This window comes from Sapajus apella, unplaced genomic scaffold (assembly GCF_009761245.1).
Source record: "Sapajus apella isolate SASKATOON/1434 unplaced genomic scaffold, GSC_monkey_1.0 scaffold53, whole genome shotgun sequence".
NCBI lineage: Eukaryota > Metazoa > Chordata > Mammalia > Primates > Cebidae > Sapajus > Sapajus apella.
In genome coordinates this window covers 9613882-9634592 of record NW_022436993.1, presented here as the reverse complement: position 1 = coordinate 9634592, position 20711 = coordinate 9613882, and the positions used below count along the sequence as shown (strand labels likewise).

Sequence of the window (20711 nt, the reverse complement as noted above, 5' to 3'; positions counted from 1 at the left end):
AAAAAAAAAAAAAAAAAAATTCCAATACTCCCTAGGAGAGACCAGGTCTGGTGGCTTACACTTGTAATCCCAGCACTTTGGGAGGCCAAGGCGAGCAGATTGCCTGAGCTCAGGATTTCCAGACCAGCCTGGGCAACATGGTAAAACCCTGTTTCCACAAAAAAAGGAATACAAAATTAGCCCAGCGTGGTGGGATGCTCCTGTAGCCCCAGCTACTTGGGAGGCTGAAGTGGGAAGGTGGCTTAAGCCAAGATGCAGAGGCTGCAGTGAGCTGAGACTGTGCGATTGCACTCCAGCCAGGGCAACAGTCAGCCCTGTCTAAAAAAAAAAAAAAAAAAAAAAAAAAAATCTCTGGGAAAAAGAAATTCATTGGTGTTATATTTCAAAGCAACAGGAAATACAGCCAAAATAAATATTTTAACACCTTTGAGATGAGAGAGAGGTGACTGGTGCCAGCTGTCTTTTGTGACTGCCCAGACATCTCTTCCCTTTCAGCTTCATTTGTCTGTGCTTACATATTTTGACCTTATTAGAAAGTAACTGTTTAGATAATATTATTTATCCATTAAAATAAATATATATATATACATGCATATATTGATACATATTTATTTGAGATCCTACTAGGTACAAGGCAGTATGTCATAGCCACCTGCAGGTAGATACAGCAAGATGATCAAGATAAAATATTTCATGCAAGGGGACTGGGATATTCCCAAGGGCAGGGAGGAAATGGCAAGCAGTTTAATATAACTGGATCAGTGACCACAAAGAACCAATTTCTCTTTTATAAAGCCAAGCTACTTTATAGCTTTTCTCAAAATTCAATTTTAGGGGAGACCAGGTGATGGATGAAGCATTCAGTTCTGCACTGCACAGACCTCTCTGGATTGTACCGTTGTATGTTCCAAGACCAAGCACTTTGGAAAAATAGCTGATGTTTCTGCAACTCAGAAGCTTTGTATCAGTGGCTTTGGCTTACTATAGAGTGTTAAGAAGGTCTGAGAACCTGTCTGTGATGGTGATAGCTGGTCTTGGGAAAGAAAAGCCCTTTCTCATGCAAATACTAGATACAGTGAAATGATGGGCCTGTGAGTGATATTTAGGGTTTATAATTATATTTTTTTCTTAAGCTAGTCAAGTACAGTGTTGAGAAGGAGGAAAGCGTAGAACAGGGAGTTCAATCTGTAACTTGTAACTACATTACAAAAATAATGTTAAGAATTATGTAAATACTTACAGGGAATGGTAAACATGTTATAGCAAATTTGAAACTATCTGTCCCCTAATTCTTTTTTCTACCATCAAAACTATTGTCTTAAATCAGAGGTTTGGGTTTTTTTGTTGTTTTAATGGCTTGGAATTCTTGGAACACGTTTCTGTTAGAAGGCACTGTACTGCAGTATTCCTGTCCATTTCAGCAAGAGCTTTAGTGGAGTTGTATATAGAGCTTTACCAGTTAATTTTGAGCTTTCTCTGAAAAGCATATGGCATGTTTTAGACAGAGAAACCATTTTAAAACATAGAACATTGAGCATTTTGGCCATGAACTTGAAGAAAATGGTTTGAGGATAGGCTTGTCTAATTCATCGTAGGAGTGCAGAAGAGATTTCTCATATGGTGTGATTTTGAAGATGTCTGAAAAACAAATTTATAGTATTTTGTATTGAACTCTGTTCGTGGTTTAGTCAGGAAGACAAAAACCACTTCAAATATTTCCGAAATAAAGTGATTTAACATAGGGAATTTAGATCTACAAAATCTAAAAGGACTGAAGGAATAAAGTCAGAGAAAGCTGCCGGTTCTCAGGGCTGCTGGTGGCATTTGGGGAATCAAGAAGTTGCCAGAATTACTAAAAGTCAGCACTGATAACTGCAGCTACCTAAAGCATTTGGTGGGTGATTTCCAGGGTACAATCCAGAATAGTGTTTCCCAAATGTTTTAATCTCATGACCACTTTACATTCTTAAAAATTAATATGATTATTATTACTATATTCTTTATAGAGATAGGGTCTTGCTAGGTTGCCCAGGCTGGTCTTGACCTTCTGGGCTCAAGCGACCCACCCACTTTGGCTGGGATTACAGACATGAGCTACTTACTGTGCCTGGCCCTTAAAAATTATTGAATACCTCAAAGAGCTTTTGTTTATATAGGTTATGCCTGTTGGTATTTTTTGCATTAGAAATTAAAACAGAAAAATTTAAATCATGAGAATTTACAAGCAGGCATTCCCTCAGCCATCAGAGTGATAAAGTCATCATAGGTCACATAGTGTTTGAAAAAAGTCCACTCTACCATCATGAGAGGAGAGTATTAAAAGGCAGATAATGTCTTAGTGCCATTAAGATTATAGTTTTGACCTTGTGGAATCCTGAAAATGGTCCCTAGAGCTTCTATGGGTTCCTGAGTCACACTTTGAGAACGGCTGGTCTAATGGAACTGGAAAGTCTCTAGTCTGCTGTAGCCCCCAGGGATGGCTTCTGCTGATGGTGGAGCAATAATCTGGCTTCTCCCCTGACTTCCGCATGTCACACAAGTGCCTCTCACTGAGGAGTCCAACCTGAGACCCTGTTAACAAAGGCTCTGAAAATATCATCCGTAGGAATTCATGCTCTTTGATAGATGGGAAAGGATGAGGCCTGCGGAGGCATAGTGCAGAGTTGACAATAGACAATCCAACACATTTCATTTAAAAACCATGAAAATGGCTGGGCGTGGTGGCTCACACCTATAATCCCAGCACTTTGGGAGGCCAAGGCGGGTGGATCATGAGGTCAAGAGATTGAGATTACCCTGGCCAACATGGTGAAACCCCATCTCTACTAAAAATACATAAAAAATAGCTGGGCATGGTGGTATTCACCTGTAGTCCCAGCTACTTGGGAGGCTGAGACGGGAATTGCTTGAACCTGGGAGGCGGAGGTTGCTGTGAGCCAAGATCTCGCCATTGCACTCCAGCCTGGGCAACAAGAGCAAAACTCTGTCTAAAAAAACAACAACAACAACAAAAAAAAAAAAAAAAAAAAACCATGAAACTGTGAAAATCCACCTGATTTGACAATAGGTGGCATCTATGTGAACAGGAAAATTTCTGAGAGTATGGTCTTTGCTATTCTGGAAACAACTCCCTGCTCCTTTCCAATGATCACTTCTTTGCCTCAGTTGTTGACAGTAATAAGATCATAAAATAACTACCAAATAAATCTTTGATTTCTTTCCCTCACATATCTTTTTTGAGATAGAGTCTCATTCTGTCACCAGGCTCAGGTGCAGTGGGGTGGCCTTGATCTCCCAGGTTCAAGCAATTCTCCCTCCTCAGCCTCCCGAGTAGCTGAGACTGTTGGCACATGCTACCACATCCAGCCAACTTTTGTATTTTTTTTTTTGTAGAGATGGGGTTTTGCCATGTTGCCCAGACTGGTCTCAAACTCCCAGGCTCAAGGGATCCACCCACCTCGGCCTCCCAAAGTGCTGGGAATACAAGCATAGGTTTCCAGCACCTATTGTGTTTGCCTATATGTGCAATCACTCATCAAAACTATTAAGATCTACACAAAGCTGGACCAATTCTGATCCTCTTTGGAGGGCTCATAGCATCTGTGAGCCCAGAATACTAGCAGTTTTGCATAAATGAGCCCTTGGAAGTATGATAACTTTAAATACTATAAAACTCTGGAATGCTTTTAGATCATTTTTAGAGAATTGATAAGTTTAACAAAAGGAGACCTTCAGCATAAAAATGAATATTCCACCTTCTGTGAGAAATGTTTTAAAAGATGGAAGTTGTTAGCTATTACCTTGAAAATCTTAAGCCAGTGCCATAGCTCACAAATAGCAAATTAATTAATTTAAAATATATGGTCATTAATGATTGGTTTGCCAGTAAGAGTTTTTACCCTCTTTGGTAGAGAAGTTTAGACGCTTCTGTTTAATTTCAACTTTGAACAAAATCTTAGAAGGCATTTCAAGTATACTTTGCTAACCCAGCAACTTTGGCAAGAACATAGAAGCTTGAACCTTCTCGGGTAATCTATTCATGGGGAACAAAGCAGAGAACAACAGCAAAAAAACAAAAACTAATCCATCAGAACAATGCTGTTTCCTTTTCCCGTAATCATTGCCACATTTATCGCCCCTGTCCTCCACCAATAGATAAAAATGAGAATAGGGCTTGTTGGTAAAAATTGGCCCTTGAAAAGGTATGTGTGAATTACTTTTATTTGACTTGCATGTGGCTTTGTAGTCAGAAGTACCGTTGCTTGCCAAGCATATTTGGTATTTTTTTAAAACTTAAAAGCACCTGAAAAAATAATCAAAGGTTTTTATACATACAAAATGTTACTGGGTTCCCATTCCATGTAAATGCCAAAGCCAAATGAGCTTATACAACTGAACAAAAATAAATCATGTTTATTTTTTCCATATGCACTTAGAGAATATGCAAAAATAAATGTTCAGAAATAAAAATTTGCCAAAGATTGCCACATATGCCTGAATACAAGATGAGGCTTTTTTCCTCTCAGAAGTATTCTTCAGAAAAGAGAGAGTCACCTTAAATTTGAAACCTTACAAGCTCTCCCTTGGTATGAGGAGGACATGTTCAATTACTTTATTTTGAACAACAGCGTGCTGCTTGCTGGAGATACATGGGCTCAGTGATCTCAATCAATATTTTGCTGTGTTTACATAAATCACCTGATACATTTGACTTAAATGTTTAAATAGAGATTTAACACTTATTTCTGGAGACGTAATGTCACTATTATAAATACTGGATGCCATGATAAACTCAAACATTCAAAACAAAAACTGTTTCCAATTAATTGAACGGAAATTTACATTAGAAAGGGGTTAGGTGGCCAAGTATCTCTACTGATATGCACAAGACAGGTGAGAAGTTTTCAGATTTTTAAAAATTAAATATGAATAAAGATTTGGAGAGAGGGATCCTTCTAAGTTAGTGCATGTTTATTTTTTCTATATTAACGTGAGAGTTAATAACTCCATCACAGCAAGATGGGATTGGCCACTGAACGATGAGAGATTATGGGCATGGAACCCCTATGCAGCCAAAATCCGTGTGTAACTTTGGACTCCTCAAGAACTTAATAGCATATTTTTGAACCCAAGCTTTACCAATATAGTAAAAAGTTGGTTAACACATATTTTGTATGTTACATGTATTGTATATATACTGTCGCCAGAGAAGAGAGAAAACTTGGGAAGACCACACAGGTCCTTTTTTTGCCAGGCTGGAAAATGGCAGACATCATTCCCCACACATTTCACTGGCCAAAATTTGATCACCTGGGTCCACCTAACTGCAAGGAAGGCTAGAAATGTAGCTGTCTGTATTCAAGGAAGAAAATGGAGTTAGTAAGCATTTAGAATCTCTGCCCCAGTGTTTGACCATCTTTGACAGTACTAAGAGTTGGCCACAAGATATTCTTTGTAAAATGTGGCAGCACCTTCCTTCTATTTGGGCATATACAGCAGTCACCTCAAAACTTTAGAGTCATAGAAAATTATGTATGACTAGATTTTTTAAAAGACTTTTTATAATCGAGGCAAATTGACATAGAAAGAACATGGACATGTATTTAACATGATTGGAAACTTATTATAACTGGAAATGTATTAAAACTCGGGGGAATGGCCCTGAATTGGGGGATATTCAGCTACGTGGCCCAGTTGGATTTTTATCTGCAACCACTGCTGAAGCATTCCCGTGCCATTTGCTCTGAACCCTGGGCTCTGAGGAACTGGGTTGGCCAACCACTGATTTAATCCATTTTTGCTGTGATGGAGTGAACTGATGCCCAAAATTGTTGATTGGCAGTGAAGAGCCCACAGCCAATGGGTGGTAGCTACAGCCCGAGGACCCACACCACCTGTGCTCTGCTTGTGTTTACCCTGCGTGCTGCCAGTAGTGATCCAAGCCAGTTATCCATCTGTTCTCCCACACCACATCTTCCCAAAAAGGCCATTTCTTCTCCTCTTGGCTGGCAGCCTGTGCCCTCTGTTAACAGTTCTGTTAGAGCGTTCGGATTTATATAGAATGAAGGTTTGCTTTGCCTTACAACTTCAATTCTTTGATCCCAGTTCTGTCCTCTCTGGGCCTTATAAAGTATATGATCACCTTCTTCCTCTTCAGATTTTTTCTTCTCTGGGCTAAAAATCCCAGAGTCCTCATGTGACGTGTTTTTATGCCCTCTTACCTGATTTCCTCCCATGTGAGTGTGCTATAAATATAGCTCTTCCAAAGCAGAACACATCAGATTAAATACTTGTGATCTGGCAAGGCACGGAATAGAATGGCGTAGGCCGGCACGTGAATTGGTGGTAAAGTGAAGGTCACTGTGGAGAAAACAACTTCTCTACCCTCTTAGGTATAGTGTTTAAGGCCAGTGAATTAAACTTACAAAAGACACATCTCACAGGATACAAGACATGCAATTTTGTTAATATTTTACATGCACAGGAGTTGACAGAAAAGGAGTGAAGCTCGAAGTGGGAGGATTGGGGGCTCATTTACCATTTTTAACAAAGAAAAGGGTGCATTTTATGGGCTGCTGAGTTGCAGGAAGGTGACTAGGAAGTATATGGGAAAGCTAATGGAAGATGAGGGTTATTTTAGTAAGGTGTGTTTCTGCATCTCATCTCCATGCCAACTCACCATCTCCAGCAGGAAGACTCAAGTTTTCTGTTCCTGGTACAGCAGAGGGGAATTTTACAAGGGAAAATTTGAGTCCTGGTTTTAGGCAGATGAGGGGATGGCAGAGAATTTTTCCTGCATTTGTAGATTCTCAGTCGCCTTCAGTTCAAAACAATCCTTATGGCAAAGTCACATATTTTGGGGATGACCTATTCTGCTCCCCTTCAAGGTATAATTTGAAACCTTCCCCAGCCATTCTGAATTGCTTTCCTCTGGAGACATTAATTTCCCCACCTTCCTCTCTCACCTTTGAAATCATGCTCTAAGTAGCTCTTCAGATTATCATGCTGTAAATTGGGATCTTTGAAGTTTGGTTGCTTGTGCAGTTGTAAATCAGCTTAACTATTTGGTCATTCAGCTTCTAATAGCTTCTATACAAGAATAAGAAAGCTCATCTGATACTTGGCTAAAATCCAGGTTTGCCCATCCATCCTCCCTCCCTCCCTTCTGCCTACTGTGTGCCAGTAATCTCCCAGCCGCCAGAAACAGAGTAAACAAGACGAAGCCCCTAGCAGGATCACTCAGAGGTTGCAGTGAGCCGTAATTGTGCCACTGCACTCCAGCCTGGGTGATAGAGCAAGACCCTGTCCCCGCCAGAAAAAGCTTCTGTGAAGGTGACATTCGATCAAATATATGAATGGAGTGAGAATGTGTCCATGTGGATATTTGGAGATAGAGTATTTCAGGCAGTGGAAACCATAAAGGCAAAGCTCTGAACGCATTCTAGGAAGATCCCAGGGCCCAGTGTGTCTGAGTACAGAGAAAGGAGAAAGGGAGGCAGGCCAGAGGTCACACAAGGACTTGCAGGCCAGAGCTGCAGGCCAGGGGAAGCCTTGGAGCTATGCCGTGAATGTTCGAACACCTGACGGAAGGTGCTGAGCAAGAGTGGCATGATTTGAAATAAACTTTACATCTTAAGAGCCCTCATAAAAGAAAAGCGCCAGTTGCTTTGTGGGGGAAAGGCTGTGGGGTTGGGAGCCAGTGTGGAAGCGGGAAATGCACCAGGTGGCCAGTAGTCAGGGCTGTGATTTAACTCAGTCCTCACTCCAGCTCAGTAACCATCCAGAAACTGAACACTACGGCTTCCTTGAAAGGGCTTGCTTTTCATCAACTTTTGCTGGCTCCTAGCAATTTTACTTTTCATCTTTTTCTTTTCGTCATTATAAAATTTCCTTTTATCTTTTTCCCCCAGCTTGACTGAGGTATAATTGACAAATATATTATGTTATGATATATAATGTGTGTGGTTTTGTGGGATTTTTGTTATTACCTTTTTCTTATAAAAACCAGATCTCATTCTGGCCCAGGCTGGAATGCAGTAGCACAATGACAGTGCCTTTGGCCTTGACCTCCTGGGTTCAAGCTATCCTCCCACTTCAGCCTCCCAAGTAACTGGCACTACAGGCATGTGTCACCACACCCAACTAATTGTTATAGTTTTAGTAGAGACAGGGTTGGTTTCACCACGTTGGCCAGGCTGGTCTCGAACTCCTGGGCTCAAATGGTTCACCTGCTTCGTCCTCCCAGAGTGTTGGGATTGGAAGCATGAAGCATTGCACCCAGCCTCAGTGTGATGTTTTGTTATACACGTGTGTTGTGTACATATACAACCAAGGTAATTAATATCCCTGCTTTTATTTTCTATGTACGTTCCAGCTCTGCTCATAATTCCTTCCAGAACCTTCTGTGATTGAAAAGCTAGAAAGCTAGTCCCCTGAATGAGGTGAACATACCAAGACAGGAGGAAGTAGAAAGGGTCTTGTTTCTTGTAGTGGACACACCTGCTTTGAATCTGGCTCTTCTTCTTCTTCTTTTTTTTTTTTTTTTGAGATGGAGTTTCACTCTTGTTGCCCCCCAGGCTGGAGTGCAATCCTGCAATCTCGGCTCACCACAACCTCTGTCTCCTGGGTTCAAAAGGTCGCAAAAAATAGAAACTGTTAGTATCCTGCATCAGCCTCCCAAGTAAATGGGGTTACAGGCACCCGCCACCACACCCAGCTAATTTTTGTATTTTTGATAGAGACAAGGTTTCACCATGTTGGTCAGGCTGGTCTTGAATGCCTGAACTCAAGCAATCTGCCCAGCTTGGCCTCCTAAATTGCTGGGATTACAGGCGTGAGCCAGCATGCCCAGCCATGCCCTTTCTTAGACCAGACCCTGGAAAACGGTCCCTTTTCATCACTCCCACTGCCTTTCACAATCCCATCTGCTATGGTCTAAATATTTGTGTCCCCAGAATTCACATGTTGAAATCCTAATGCCCAAGGTGATGGTTTTTGGATGGGGTGCCTTACAGAGGTGATCAGGCCATGAGGGTGGAGCCCTCAGGAATGGCATTAGTGCCCTTAGAGAAGGTGCCCCAGAGAGCTCCCTCATCCTTTCCACCACGAGAGGATGCAGAGAGAAGGTGTCAGTCTTTCCACTGAGGACAGCAGCATGTAAAGAGCAAGAAAGATCTGGGTTAACATTCCACTTCTATCACTTATTTCACTGTGTGTCCTTCAGCAAGTTACTGAACTGACTATATTTTCTGTTTATTTAACAAATATTTATATAAAGAGCTTACCATTGCCAAGCATTATTCTAAGCCCTTCACAGATAATAACTCATCTAATACTTGCAATAACTGCAAAGAAAAATAGAAACTGTTAGTACCCAAGTTTTGTGGCCGGGGCAGTGGGAAGAGTATGAAGTCACTTGTGCAAGGTTTCACGGCTGGGAAAAAAGTAAGCGGGATGGGATCCCATGTATTTAGTACCAGAGGTGTTTAGAACCAGAGTGAGTTCACTTCATCCACTCTCCTGTGCTAGTCCAGATTGCTATAATTTGTAAGTAATTCATAAAATAATAACTGCTTGACAAAGATTGCTATGAGAATTCAGCCACTGCTAGCTAGCATCCTTCTCCCCTTCCATTTCATAGACACAATAAAGCAACACACTGCTTTGAGTATTAGTGAAAGATCCTGGCATTTAGAATTGTAAATTGAGAGAACAGAGTAAATGATATCATGAGAAGCAGAAAAGACTTTTTTGGACTTTCTCTAACAGTTGTGCTAAGTTTCTGTGGTTTTACTGTTTGTTTTCTGGAAAGATTAAAAACCATTTTGTTGAACTAGTAATTCCAAGCTTTTAATTTTGTTTTTACCCAGTGTTTGTTGCTCATTTATTATATGAATTGAATTTGTCCGAGTTTTTCTTTACCGTAAGTGTCTAATACAGTGAGATAGGTGTTTTACTTCTGCCCATGGTATTTTGGGTAATACCTGGCGTGCTAACATTATTCTGTTATTTTTCAGTTCATTATTAAAGATTTTTGGGGAATTTGAACATATGCGATTCCTCTCAGGAACAAAAGGGGACATTTTCTTGCAGCTGGCACCCTGAGAACTGGTACAAATTACTGTGTCTCATAGTTTATCTTGAACTATGGTGTTTGTCGTTACCAACAGAGCATCAGTGTAACAAAATTACAGCACTTAGTATTAAAAGAGGCTCGCACTTTAAGGAAGAATGTGGAGAATTTTCTTTTCTGTTGCACATGTACTGGTCATATTTTGGCAACAGAGTTTCCAAGGTCATTGGTTCTGAATTGAAAAGCATGTGTTTCCTTTCCTATGTACAGGACATTTCCTAGATAAGTAATGTGATTGTTACTCATTATCCAGGTTACTTCTAGAGCTCTCTGAACAAGATGTTGCATTCAGTACAGCTGGGGAGATAAATATGAATGAGAGACTGTCTGTGTCCTCTTGATGCCTCATTCTGAAAATGGAAGGCCAGATGTAACAAGTGCAGTGAATACAATTCCCTGGGATGGCAAAGGGAGCAAGGATAATTTATGACAGGGGCACCAGGAAGCTCTGGAGAAGCGGTGGGGTTCGGCTGGGGGCAGTGATTCATACCTGTAATCTGAGCACTTTGGGAGGCTGAAGTGGGCAGATCACCTGAGGCCAGGAGTTCAAGACCAGCTTGGCCAACACAGTGAAACCCTGTCTCTCCCCAAAATACAAAAATTAGCCAGGCATGGTGGCACGTGCCTGTCATCCCAGCTCCTCAGGAGGCTGAGGCAGGAGAATCACTGGAACCCAGTGGTAGGGGTTGCACTGAGCTGAGATTGTACTCACTCCATCCTGGTGACAAGAGTGAAGCTCCATCTCAAAAAGGAAAGAAGTGGTGGGGTTATAGCTGAGCTTCAGAGAATAGAGAAGACTTGGAGAAGCTGGGATGCCTGAGGAGGGCTTTCCATGAGGAAGTCAAGAAGCAGCTAGAGCCAGAGCACAGATGGAAGGAAGTTTAAGGACCAGGGGTCCTTTCAGATGAAACACGTGGTACAGGAGGATGGAGGGAAGGAAAGGGATGGCACTCTGGGTGGGAAAGGACCTCGAGTGGTGTTTTCTGTATGATTGGCCTATTTTCTTTCATTGAGTGAAGGTTTTGAACCAGAAGATGAAATCACTGGAGCTGAATTTTAAGCAAACTAATCTGTCTTGAAACTAATTAGGCTGGATTAAAGTGAGGGGGTCAGTTGCAATACTTGGGCAGTAAGCAGCAGGGGCCTGACATGGGGAGGTGAGCGTAAGGCTGGAAACGAGAACTCCGCAAGGAAAAACATCAGCGAGGCTGGACACATAGCTGGAGATGAGAGGACATGGGAGATAGAGTGCTTTCTAATGTGTTTCAGTGGATGTTTCCATGACATTACTTAGCATCAGAAGTGAAACTGAGACTTGGCTCAAGTCACCTTAAAATTGCATGCACTGTTTTTCTGTATAAGACTTTTTGGAGCCTATAATATGCTTATATGCACTGTGAGACTCCAAGAAGAAGATGTTGTCTCATTTCCCATGCTTATTTGTCTGCAGAAACCTCTTTTTTTCTTTTTTTTTTTAATTTTATTATACTTTAAGTTCTGGGGTAGATGTACAGAATGTGCAGGTTTGCTACACAGGTATACATGTCCCATGGTGGTTTGTTGCATCCATCAACCTATCATCTACGTTAGGTGTTTCTCCTGATGCTCTCCCTTTCCCCACCCGCCACCCCTCAACAGGCTTCAGTGTGTGATGTTCCCCTCCCTGTGGCCATGAGTTCTCATTGCTCAACTCCCACCTGTGAGTGAGAACGTACGGTGTTTGGTTTTCTGTTCTTGTGTTAGTTTGCTGAGCATAACAGCAGAAACCCCTTTTTAAAAAAATAAATAAGCCAGGCACACTGGCTTATGCATGTAATCCCAGCAGTTCGGGAGGCCAGGGCAGGAGGATCACTTGAACCGATGAGTTTAAGACCATCTTGGGCAACACAGTGAGAACCCGTCTCTTAAAAAAATAAAAAATTAGACAGGTGTGATGGTGTGTGCCTGTGGTCCTAACTACTTGGGAGGCTGAGGTAGGAGGATTGCATAAGCCCAGAAGGTTGAGGCTGCAGCGAGGCTGTGAATGTGCCATTGTACTCCAGCCAGGGTGACATCTACAAGGCTCTGTCTCAGAAAAAAAAAAAAAAAAAAAAAAAAAAAGTTGATAAGTAAATGTCTAAAGGATCTGGGATTTTCTGAAACACTATTTTGAGACACAGTGTACTACATTTGGAGGATACTGATATGATTTATAAAAACTGGGAAGTTGACATTAGAATATGATTTGGACTGCAGATAAGTTAACGTCACCTTATCTTGGTGTCAAAATGTGTTATATTTGAGGTACCACAGACCATGTATTTGGAAGCATTGAGAAAGTTGCATATTTTGTGGAAGTGTAGCTAAGACGAGAGGTTTGGAGAGCAAGATTAATCTGGAGTTATCACCTGGGGGTGATCACGGAATTCATAAAGGTGAAATAATAGGGAAGAGAGAATTGAGTGGAGCGAATGAGAGAATGTTGGGAAATGCCTGTGAGAGAGAGAACTGGCAAAGGCTAAGAAAAAGTAGTCAGGCAGAAGGAGAATTAGGATCTTGCTTTTTCAGCAAACTAGAATAGGACTCTGCAGAGTCAGGGAGTGCTCAGCAATGGCAAATGCTGCAAAGAGACAGAGGTGTGGAGGAGCTTTAATAAGGCATTATCACTGGCTTTGGAAAGAATCGTTTTACTAGAGCATGGCAGGTGCTGAAGCCCAATTTAAGGAATCTTGGAGTGACTTTGGAAAAAGCATGAATAGGAGGTCCTTCCCATCCCTGGCTAGAGCATTGTTAATAATAGAAAAGAGAGATTTCATGACAGTTTAGAGGAGGAAAAGGTTCCGATTTCTTTTTTTTAATCTTTACATTTTACTCAACACAGGGAACTCTTTGCCTCCAAACCCAAGAGCTATGGTTTTTTGTTTGTTTGTTTGTTTATTTGTTTTCTTTTTTAAGGGCATGGGCAAATTGAACATGCTTAAGTAGAAGAAAAGAAGCAGAAAAGAAGGGATAATGAGAGGGAAAGATACTTTCTTTTTGTTTTTTAATAGAGATGGGTTCTTGCTCTGTTGCCAGGCTAGAGCAGAGTGGTGCAGTCACAGCTCACTGTAGCCTCAAACTCTTGGGCTCAAGAGATCCTCCCACCTCAGCCTCCCAAAGTACTGGGATTGTAGGTGTGAGCCACTGTGCCCGGACCTACTACTAAATTCCCTGGAACGCTAGGTGATTCTTAAATGTTAGCCTAGGCCGGGTGCAGTGGCTTACATCTGTAATCCCAGCACTTTGGGAGGTCAAGGCAGGTGAATCACCTGAGGTCAGGAGTTTGAGACCGGCCTGGCCAACACAGTGAAACCCCGTCTCTACTAAAAATACAAAAATTAGCTGGGCGTGATGGTGGGTGCCTGTAATGCAAGCTACTCAGGAGCACACTGAGGCAGGAGAATCGCTTGAACCTGGGAGGTGGACGTCGCAGTAAGCCAAGATTATGTCATTGCTTTGCAGCCTGGGAGACAAGAGAGAACAAGAGAACGAAAAGAAAGAGAGAGAGAGAGAGGAAGAGAGGGAGAGGGAAGAAAAGAAGGAAGGAAAGGGAGAAAAGGGAAGGAAGAATGGGAGGGAGGGGAAAGAGAGAGAGAGAAAGAAAGAGAAAGAAAAAAAGAGAGAAAGGAAGGGAAAAAAAGGTAGTCTGCATCAGAATCCCTGCAGGACTTGTTAAATTGCAGACTTCTTGACCTCAGCCCCAGAGTTTCTGGTTTCTGTTCAGCAGAAACTGGGTGCATCCTAAGAACTGGCCTTTCTAACAAGTTCCAAGGCAATGCTGATGCAGTTGACCTGGGAGTCACAATGTGAGAGCCTCCACCTCAGAAAAGTGAAAAACGTAGAATGTAGGTTGCAGGCCAAGGTGTGCCTTGGGAGAGAGAAAAGGCACATCTTTTTCAGGAGATGACCAGAAATGAAAAAAGAAAGGATGAATAAAAATATACAACATTTTGAAGTAGGGTTAGAACAGCAATGATAGTCACTAGAATTGGTGAATTATGTACAAGAGTCTCGAAAATTGTCACTGTAGATTGTGAAATTGTGACAAGATGGACAGGTAGAGATGACACTGTGAGTCCAGTGCTGAAACCATCCAGGGAGGTGTCTATAAGTGAAAAAATGGACCTTATGGAGATAGCTCATGTCCTGTGGTCTGGAAATACTGTTAGGGGCAGCAAAGCCCCTACCAAACTCCTTACATTAAAAACAGAGGGCCAGGTGTGGTGGCTCACGCCTGTAATCCCAGCACTTTGGGAAGCCGAGGTGGGCAGATCACCGAAAGTTAGGAGTTCGAGACCAGCCTGACCAACATGGAGAAACCCCATCTCTACTAAAAATACAAAAAATTCGTCAGGCGTGGTGGTCTGCAATTCTAGCTACTCGGGAGGCTGAGGCAGGAGAATCGCTTGAATCTGGGAGGCAGAGGTTGCAGTAAACTGAGATCTCGCCATTGTACTCCAGCCTGGGCAGCAAGAGCAAAACTCCGTCCCCCCAAAAATAAAAACAGAAACAAAACATACAGAGAATGCAAGTTCTGCCTCCACGGCAGCAAGTCGGGAGGAACTTGCTATTGATGAAGCTAAATTTCTCTTTAAGCCAAGGCAGAGTCAGGGGGTCGGATTGATAAGAACCAAAGATACTTACGTAGTGCTTTCTATAAACCCACTTTTTAAAATCCTCACAAGGACCCTATGGGATTGCTGCTATTATTCCCATTTCAGTTCCATTCAGGAACTGAATCTGAGCATTCTATGGGAACGTGACAGAATCTCCCTGTCCCCATTGGCACCTCGGACTTCCCACTTCCTTTAGCCGGGTTAAAGGAAGCCACAGTACGTCCTAGGGACTTCACTGCCTGTTATGGGATTGTTCCCCGAGGGGCCCTGTTTGATTGCGGATGCAGGCCAGTATAGGAGAGAAGGGGACCTCAGCAGGGTCACATATCAGGACCAGTGTTGAGAACAAGAGGTAGGAGGAGGCAGGCTGGCTCAGAGCCCAGGAAGGAGCCCATTCTCACCAGCGTGGAAGACCAGGGCCGGCGGCGAGAGGTAGAAAGACAGCACTTCATCAGGCTCAATGGCACCAAATCTCTTCATCGGAAAAGTTTTGCTATTTCTTCTGTATGTCCCTTGGGTCTATAGCATTCTCCAAATCAGTCTGTAAAGCCCAAAACTATCCGGTTAATGTACAGTTCCAACAAGCTTAAGGCATAAATGGTACGTAAAATACCTATGTACCGTATTTCTCTTTCTTTCTGTCTGCCTTTTAAAAAATGAAAGTGCATATTTACTAAATTACGGGGTTTGAGTTGAGGAAAACACTGCCGTTCTGTGCTTACAGGCATGCATTACATAGGGCTAAAAGCATCCTTTAGCAAAAGCAGTTTTCTCATTTTCTTGCTAAATATCTTGTATGTGTTGTACCTGATCACCTAAAAGCCGGTGCTTTTAGTAATTATTGAAGAATAAGAAAAGCACGTGGTGAATAATATTGAAACAGTGTAAAGTGGGGGCTCACACATGGTTGTAGTTGAAAGCAGAGAGGATGTGGGCGGTAAGGAAACCCCCAGAGCTGGGTGTTCCTTCTCACTGCTGCTTCAGAAAGCATTGTCAAGTAAGGGAGAGGGGGCAAAACTATGTAAAAAATGACCATCACCAGCTCCAGTTTGCTGCCTTTTTTTGAGATAGAGTCTCACTCTGTCACTCAGGCTGGAGTGCAGTGGTGCCATCTTGGCTCACTGCAACCTCCACCTTGGCCTTGTGGGTTCAAGCGATCATCCTGCCCTCAGCCTCCTGAGTAGCTGGAATTACAGGCGTGCACCACCATGCCAGCTAATTTTTTTTTTTTTTTTGTATTTTTAGTAGAGGCGGGGTTCACGATCTTGGCCAGGCTGGTCTTGAACTCCTGACCTCAAGTGATCCACCTGCCTCAACCTCCCAAAGTGCTAGGATTATGGACATGAGCCACCACACACAGCCCCGTTTGCTTTTTTATGAAAAGAATCGCTACCAATACTTGAACACATGACTTGGGACATACTTCAGTAGCTAGGATAACATGTAATTGGGGAATCACTGGCAAATTTTGTCATCTTACCTATCCATGTGACAAAAATCTGTCCAAGTCAGAACTAGATTGCTTGCATCTTTGAGCAGATCTTGGGGAGAAATTAGTGTAGAGCTGGGACTTGAAGGATGGTGAGAATTGGAAACATCTGAGCATTTCCTCAGTGGTTCTTGCATTTCTCCATGTTTCTCAGCCTACTGATGTGAGAAAAGTAACTACTTAATGAAGAGATCCAAAATAAAGCAGAGCCATCTGGGTAGTTTAATCTTATAAATACCCAGCTGCAATTTGAAGAAGTTTAAAAGCATAGTATGGGTCTTGGGTTCCTGGACCAGGTAGATCCACGTGCTCCCACCTCCCACCTGCCCCCTGCTCTGTTTTCAAAGTTTGTTCATTGCAGTCATGGATAGAGGGTTTCTGTCACGAAGACACGTCTCATCTGCCATGTCACTTTAGCACTGTTCTAAACTAGATTGTGGCAGAACTTGTTCAATGTGAAGTTTTTCTGGTTTGGTATGTATTAAGAAACTCAATGGTTTTAGGACTGTTTTTCCAATAAACACATTTTTCCCCTACAGAGGATGTTTGATCATTTTCTTTCTTACTCCTCTACCACAGAAGAGGGAACTTCTCACCTGCAAGTACTTTTTGCTCTGCAGTTCCCCACACCCACATATTCTCCTGTGTCAGAGCTCTGGGGTACACCTGAGACTCATTGACCATATAGTCCATTATTACCACTACAGATATTGACATGCTAGTGAGACCCACATTTTCATTGCATTTAACTTTGAAGGCACACATCTGTTGAACAGAATGCTAGGTGCTAATGTCATAGCTTACATCTAGAGAGGACTCTATTTATGATGCCGGTAAGTCGTCTTCATAATCTTTTGTGGTCTTCAGTTCAGCACCTAACAGCTGTATAAATTCAGGTTGTCAAGGGTAAAAGAGGTGAGTGACCCAACCTCCCATCTGGCCGTATTCCCCTCCCACACCCATATACCTGTCTTTTCTCAGTGCCCTAATTCCATCTCCTATAAAAAGTTGGTATCTTAATGAATTATTCCTATCTTAGTAAATTAGTAAGTGGTCTTTCAGAACAAGTCATGATAAAATAAAAATACAACTGGGCACAGTGGTGCACATCTTTAATCCCAACACTTTGGGAGACGGAGCAGGAGGATTGCCTGAGCACAAATGCTCGAGATCAGCTTGGGCAACAAAGTGAGACCATGTCCTTACCAAAAAAAAAAAAAAAAAAAAGAATGGGCCCACATTGTGGAGCATGCCTGCAGTCCCAGCTACTTAGGAGGCTGAGGCAGGAGGACTGCTTAAGCCCAGGAGGCTGAGGCTGCAGTAAGTCATGATGGCACCACTGTGTTCCAGTCTGGGTGATAGAGCAATACCCTTTCTCAATAATAGTAAGTAGAACCGTAGCACATTTTTAAAAAAATTATCTAGCTAATATCACATCAAAAGACTATCTTCCATTAATCTTTGCAAAAATAAAGGTGATCAAGGTTGACCGTTTTAAATTTAAATTTAATATTCTAGAGTCAGCATCATGCTCTCTTACTCAGGCTGGAGTGCAGTATTACATTCATAGCTCCCTGTAGCCTCAAACTCCTATGCTCAAGTCATCCTCCCACCTTGGCCACCTGAGTAGGTAGGACTACAGGTTCACGCCAACACACCGGGCAAGGTTGGCCCTATAAACAGAAGTTCTCTACCTAGGATGATTTCTATATTCCTGTTCACCAAAAATGGTTCCTGGTCAGGCGTGGTGGTGACACATCTGTAATTCTAGCATTTGGGGAGGCCAAGACGGGTAGATCATGAGGTCAGGAGTTTGAGAGCAGTCTGAGCAATATGGTGAAACTCCGTCTCTACTAAAAATACAAAAATTAGCCAGGCGTGGTGGTACGTATCTATAATCCTAGCTACTCAGGAGGCTGAGGCAGGAGAATTGCTTGAACCCAGGGGGTAGAGGCTGCAGTGAGCCCAGATTGTGCCACGGCATTCCAGCCTTGGAGACAGACCAAGAATCTGTCTCAAAAAAAAAAAAAAAGCTGGATGTGGTAGCTCACACCTGTAATGCCAGCACTTTGGGAGGCCGAGATAGGCAGATCACGAGGTCAGGAGATCGAGACCATCCTGGCCAACATGGTAAAACCCTGTCTCTACTAAAAATACAAAAAATTAGCCAGGCATGGTGGCGGGTGCCTGTAATCCCAGCTACTCGGGAGGCTGAGGCAGGATAATCACTTGAACTCGGGAGACAGAGGCAGCAGTGAGCCGAGATTGTGCCATTGCACTCCAGCCTGGGGGACAGAGAAAGACTCTGTCTAAAAAAAAAAAAAAGTACCCTGGCTGCTTTTGCTGACTCTAGTCATTCCTTAATGAGTGTATCTGGTAGGTTCTTACTAGACTACGCCTTAGAGCAGAAGGATATTAGAATATCCCACCCTTGATAGCAGACCTGGTTGAAGAGGCCAACACAAAGCAAAGTCAGGGATAAAATGAAGATAAAAATCTCATCTCGGCCAATGTCCTAGCATCCCTCCAGTTGCTCAAGCCGAAAGCATCCTCAATTCCTCTGTTTCTGTGCCCTGCTCAGATGATCTGTGCTGATCCACTTTTCTCCGTCTCTGCCGTTATCTCATTAGTCCAAGCCTGTCCTGTCTCCCTGGAACTATTAATATTAGAACAGCCTTTTGACCTGTCTCCTCCTGTCTCTGTTGCTTTTCCTGATTTTCTCTCCCCATGGCAGCTAGAGGGATTTTCTTAACACTTAAATTGGATCCTGTCTCTGTCCTGCCTAAAAACCTATTGTGACTGTCTAGTGCTCTTAGATAAATCAAAACTCCTTCTCACATTTTAAAGGCTGTGTGTAAACGAGCTCCTGTCAGCCTGACTTTGCAGTGTCCTTTCCTGCCATTCCCCACCTCATTGCCTAGCAGGTACTCTTGTCTCCCTCCATCACCTCCGCAGGACTGCTCCCTTGCGCTCTTTCTGTCCCTTCATGAGGCTTGGGATCTCTCCTCCTACCTACTTAACGTCCTATGTCCTCATTGTCCCCTCCTCAGTGATTTCTTCTTGAGCACTGCCACTTACACCCTGTTAATTCCCTCCATAGAACATTAATGAAAGAGTTTATAGATTGTTTGATGCGTGTGTTTACCAGTACTTACCAATTTCTTGTCCTTTTTTTTTTTTTCTTTGAGATGGAGTCTTGCTCTGTTGCCCAGGCTGGAGTGTGGTGGTGTAATCTCGGCTCCCTGCAACCTCAGCCTCCCAGGTTCAAACAATTCTTGTGCCTTAGCTTCCCTAGTAGCTGGGACCAGAGGTGTGCACCACCGTGCTCAGCTAATTTTTCGTATTTTAGTAGAGACGGGGTTTCACCGTGTTGGCCAGGCTGGTCTCGAACTCCTGACCTCAGGTGATCCACCCACCTCGGCCTTCCAAAGTGCTGTGATTACAGGCGTGAGCCACCATGACCAGCTGATTACTTATCTGTTTTTCAACAAGAAGCATGGAGGTTCTGGGAGGCCTGCATTTGTGTTTCACTTGTTTCTGATTGTACTCCCAGGAACAAGCCCAGTTCCTTTCCCACAATAGATACTATATAAATAATGAATGAAGACAGTCTCTATTCTCTTGAAATGTTAACAGGACAGTGGGGGATAAGATAAAATGCACAATTATCATATAGAGTGATGGGTGCTTTCATGGGAGGAGGGTTCAATCCCTTAAGAACATTCAGGAGAAGCAGTCCCCGGCACTCAGGAATAAGAGAAAGTGTCCCACAGAAAATGATATCTACAGATTTCAAGGTTCCCTAATAAAGAACTGTACTGTGTTGCTGTATTAACATGAATGTTTCATTTAAAACCAGTGTTTTTCAGCCTTTTTCATTATCACCCCCCTTCAAGAGCCTTTTCTTGGCAACTTTTTTCCTAATCATCATCCCCCCCCTCCATAAAATTTTCTACCACGGACATGTCTGTTCCACTGTGTAATTTTTAGGTACTGTATGTGTATCTGTGCTTTATACTCAAAAAGAGTAAGATTATTTTTTTACTCCCTAAGAACAAATGTGTGTCCCCTTGACGATGAAGTTGCCCCTGTTGAGAATGCATATATTAAAGCATTTAATATCGATCATAGGACCAAATTTTAAAGAAAATGCAGTTGGTACATCTGCACAGTGCTTGCACTTTAAATGTCAGTGGACTTTGTACTATTTAAAAAGCACACACATGCACAATTTTCTTTCCAATGAAGGACAAAGAGATAATAGTGGTTTTTTTTAAAAAATGTGATATTGAAGCTGGGCATGGTGGCTCATGCCTGTAATCCCAGCACTTTGGGAGGCTGAGGCAGGCAGATCATGAGGTCAAGAGATTGAGACCATCCTGGCTAGCATGGTGAAACCCCATCTCTACTAAAAATACAAAAATTAGCTGGGTGTGGTGACACGCCCCTGTAGTCC

At 42.6% G+C, this 20711-nt stretch overlaps 1 protein-coding gene and 1 long non-coding RNA gene across 11 annotated transcripts in view; one reads left to right on the top strand and one right to left on the bottom strand.

Annotated features, from left to right (window-relative positions):
- Positions 1-10922, bottom strand: part of LOC116527133 — a 16275-nt gene extending 5353 nt beyond the window's left edge. Inside the window, exons 1-2 of the long non-coding RNA XR_004258403.1 lie at positions 10859-10922; positions 5916-5923 (exon numbers count right to left, since the gene is read on the bottom strand). This is a non-coding gene — a long non-coding RNA (uncharacterized LOC116527133). The remainder of the gene's footprint in view (positions 1-5915; positions 5924-10858) is intronic.
- CACNB2 (calcium voltage-gated channel auxiliary subunit beta 2) overlaps positions 1-20711 on the top strand; it is a 397329-nt gene that overhangs the window by 285616 nt on the left and 91002 nt on the right. The gene's annotated exons all lie outside the window — the stretch shown is intronic.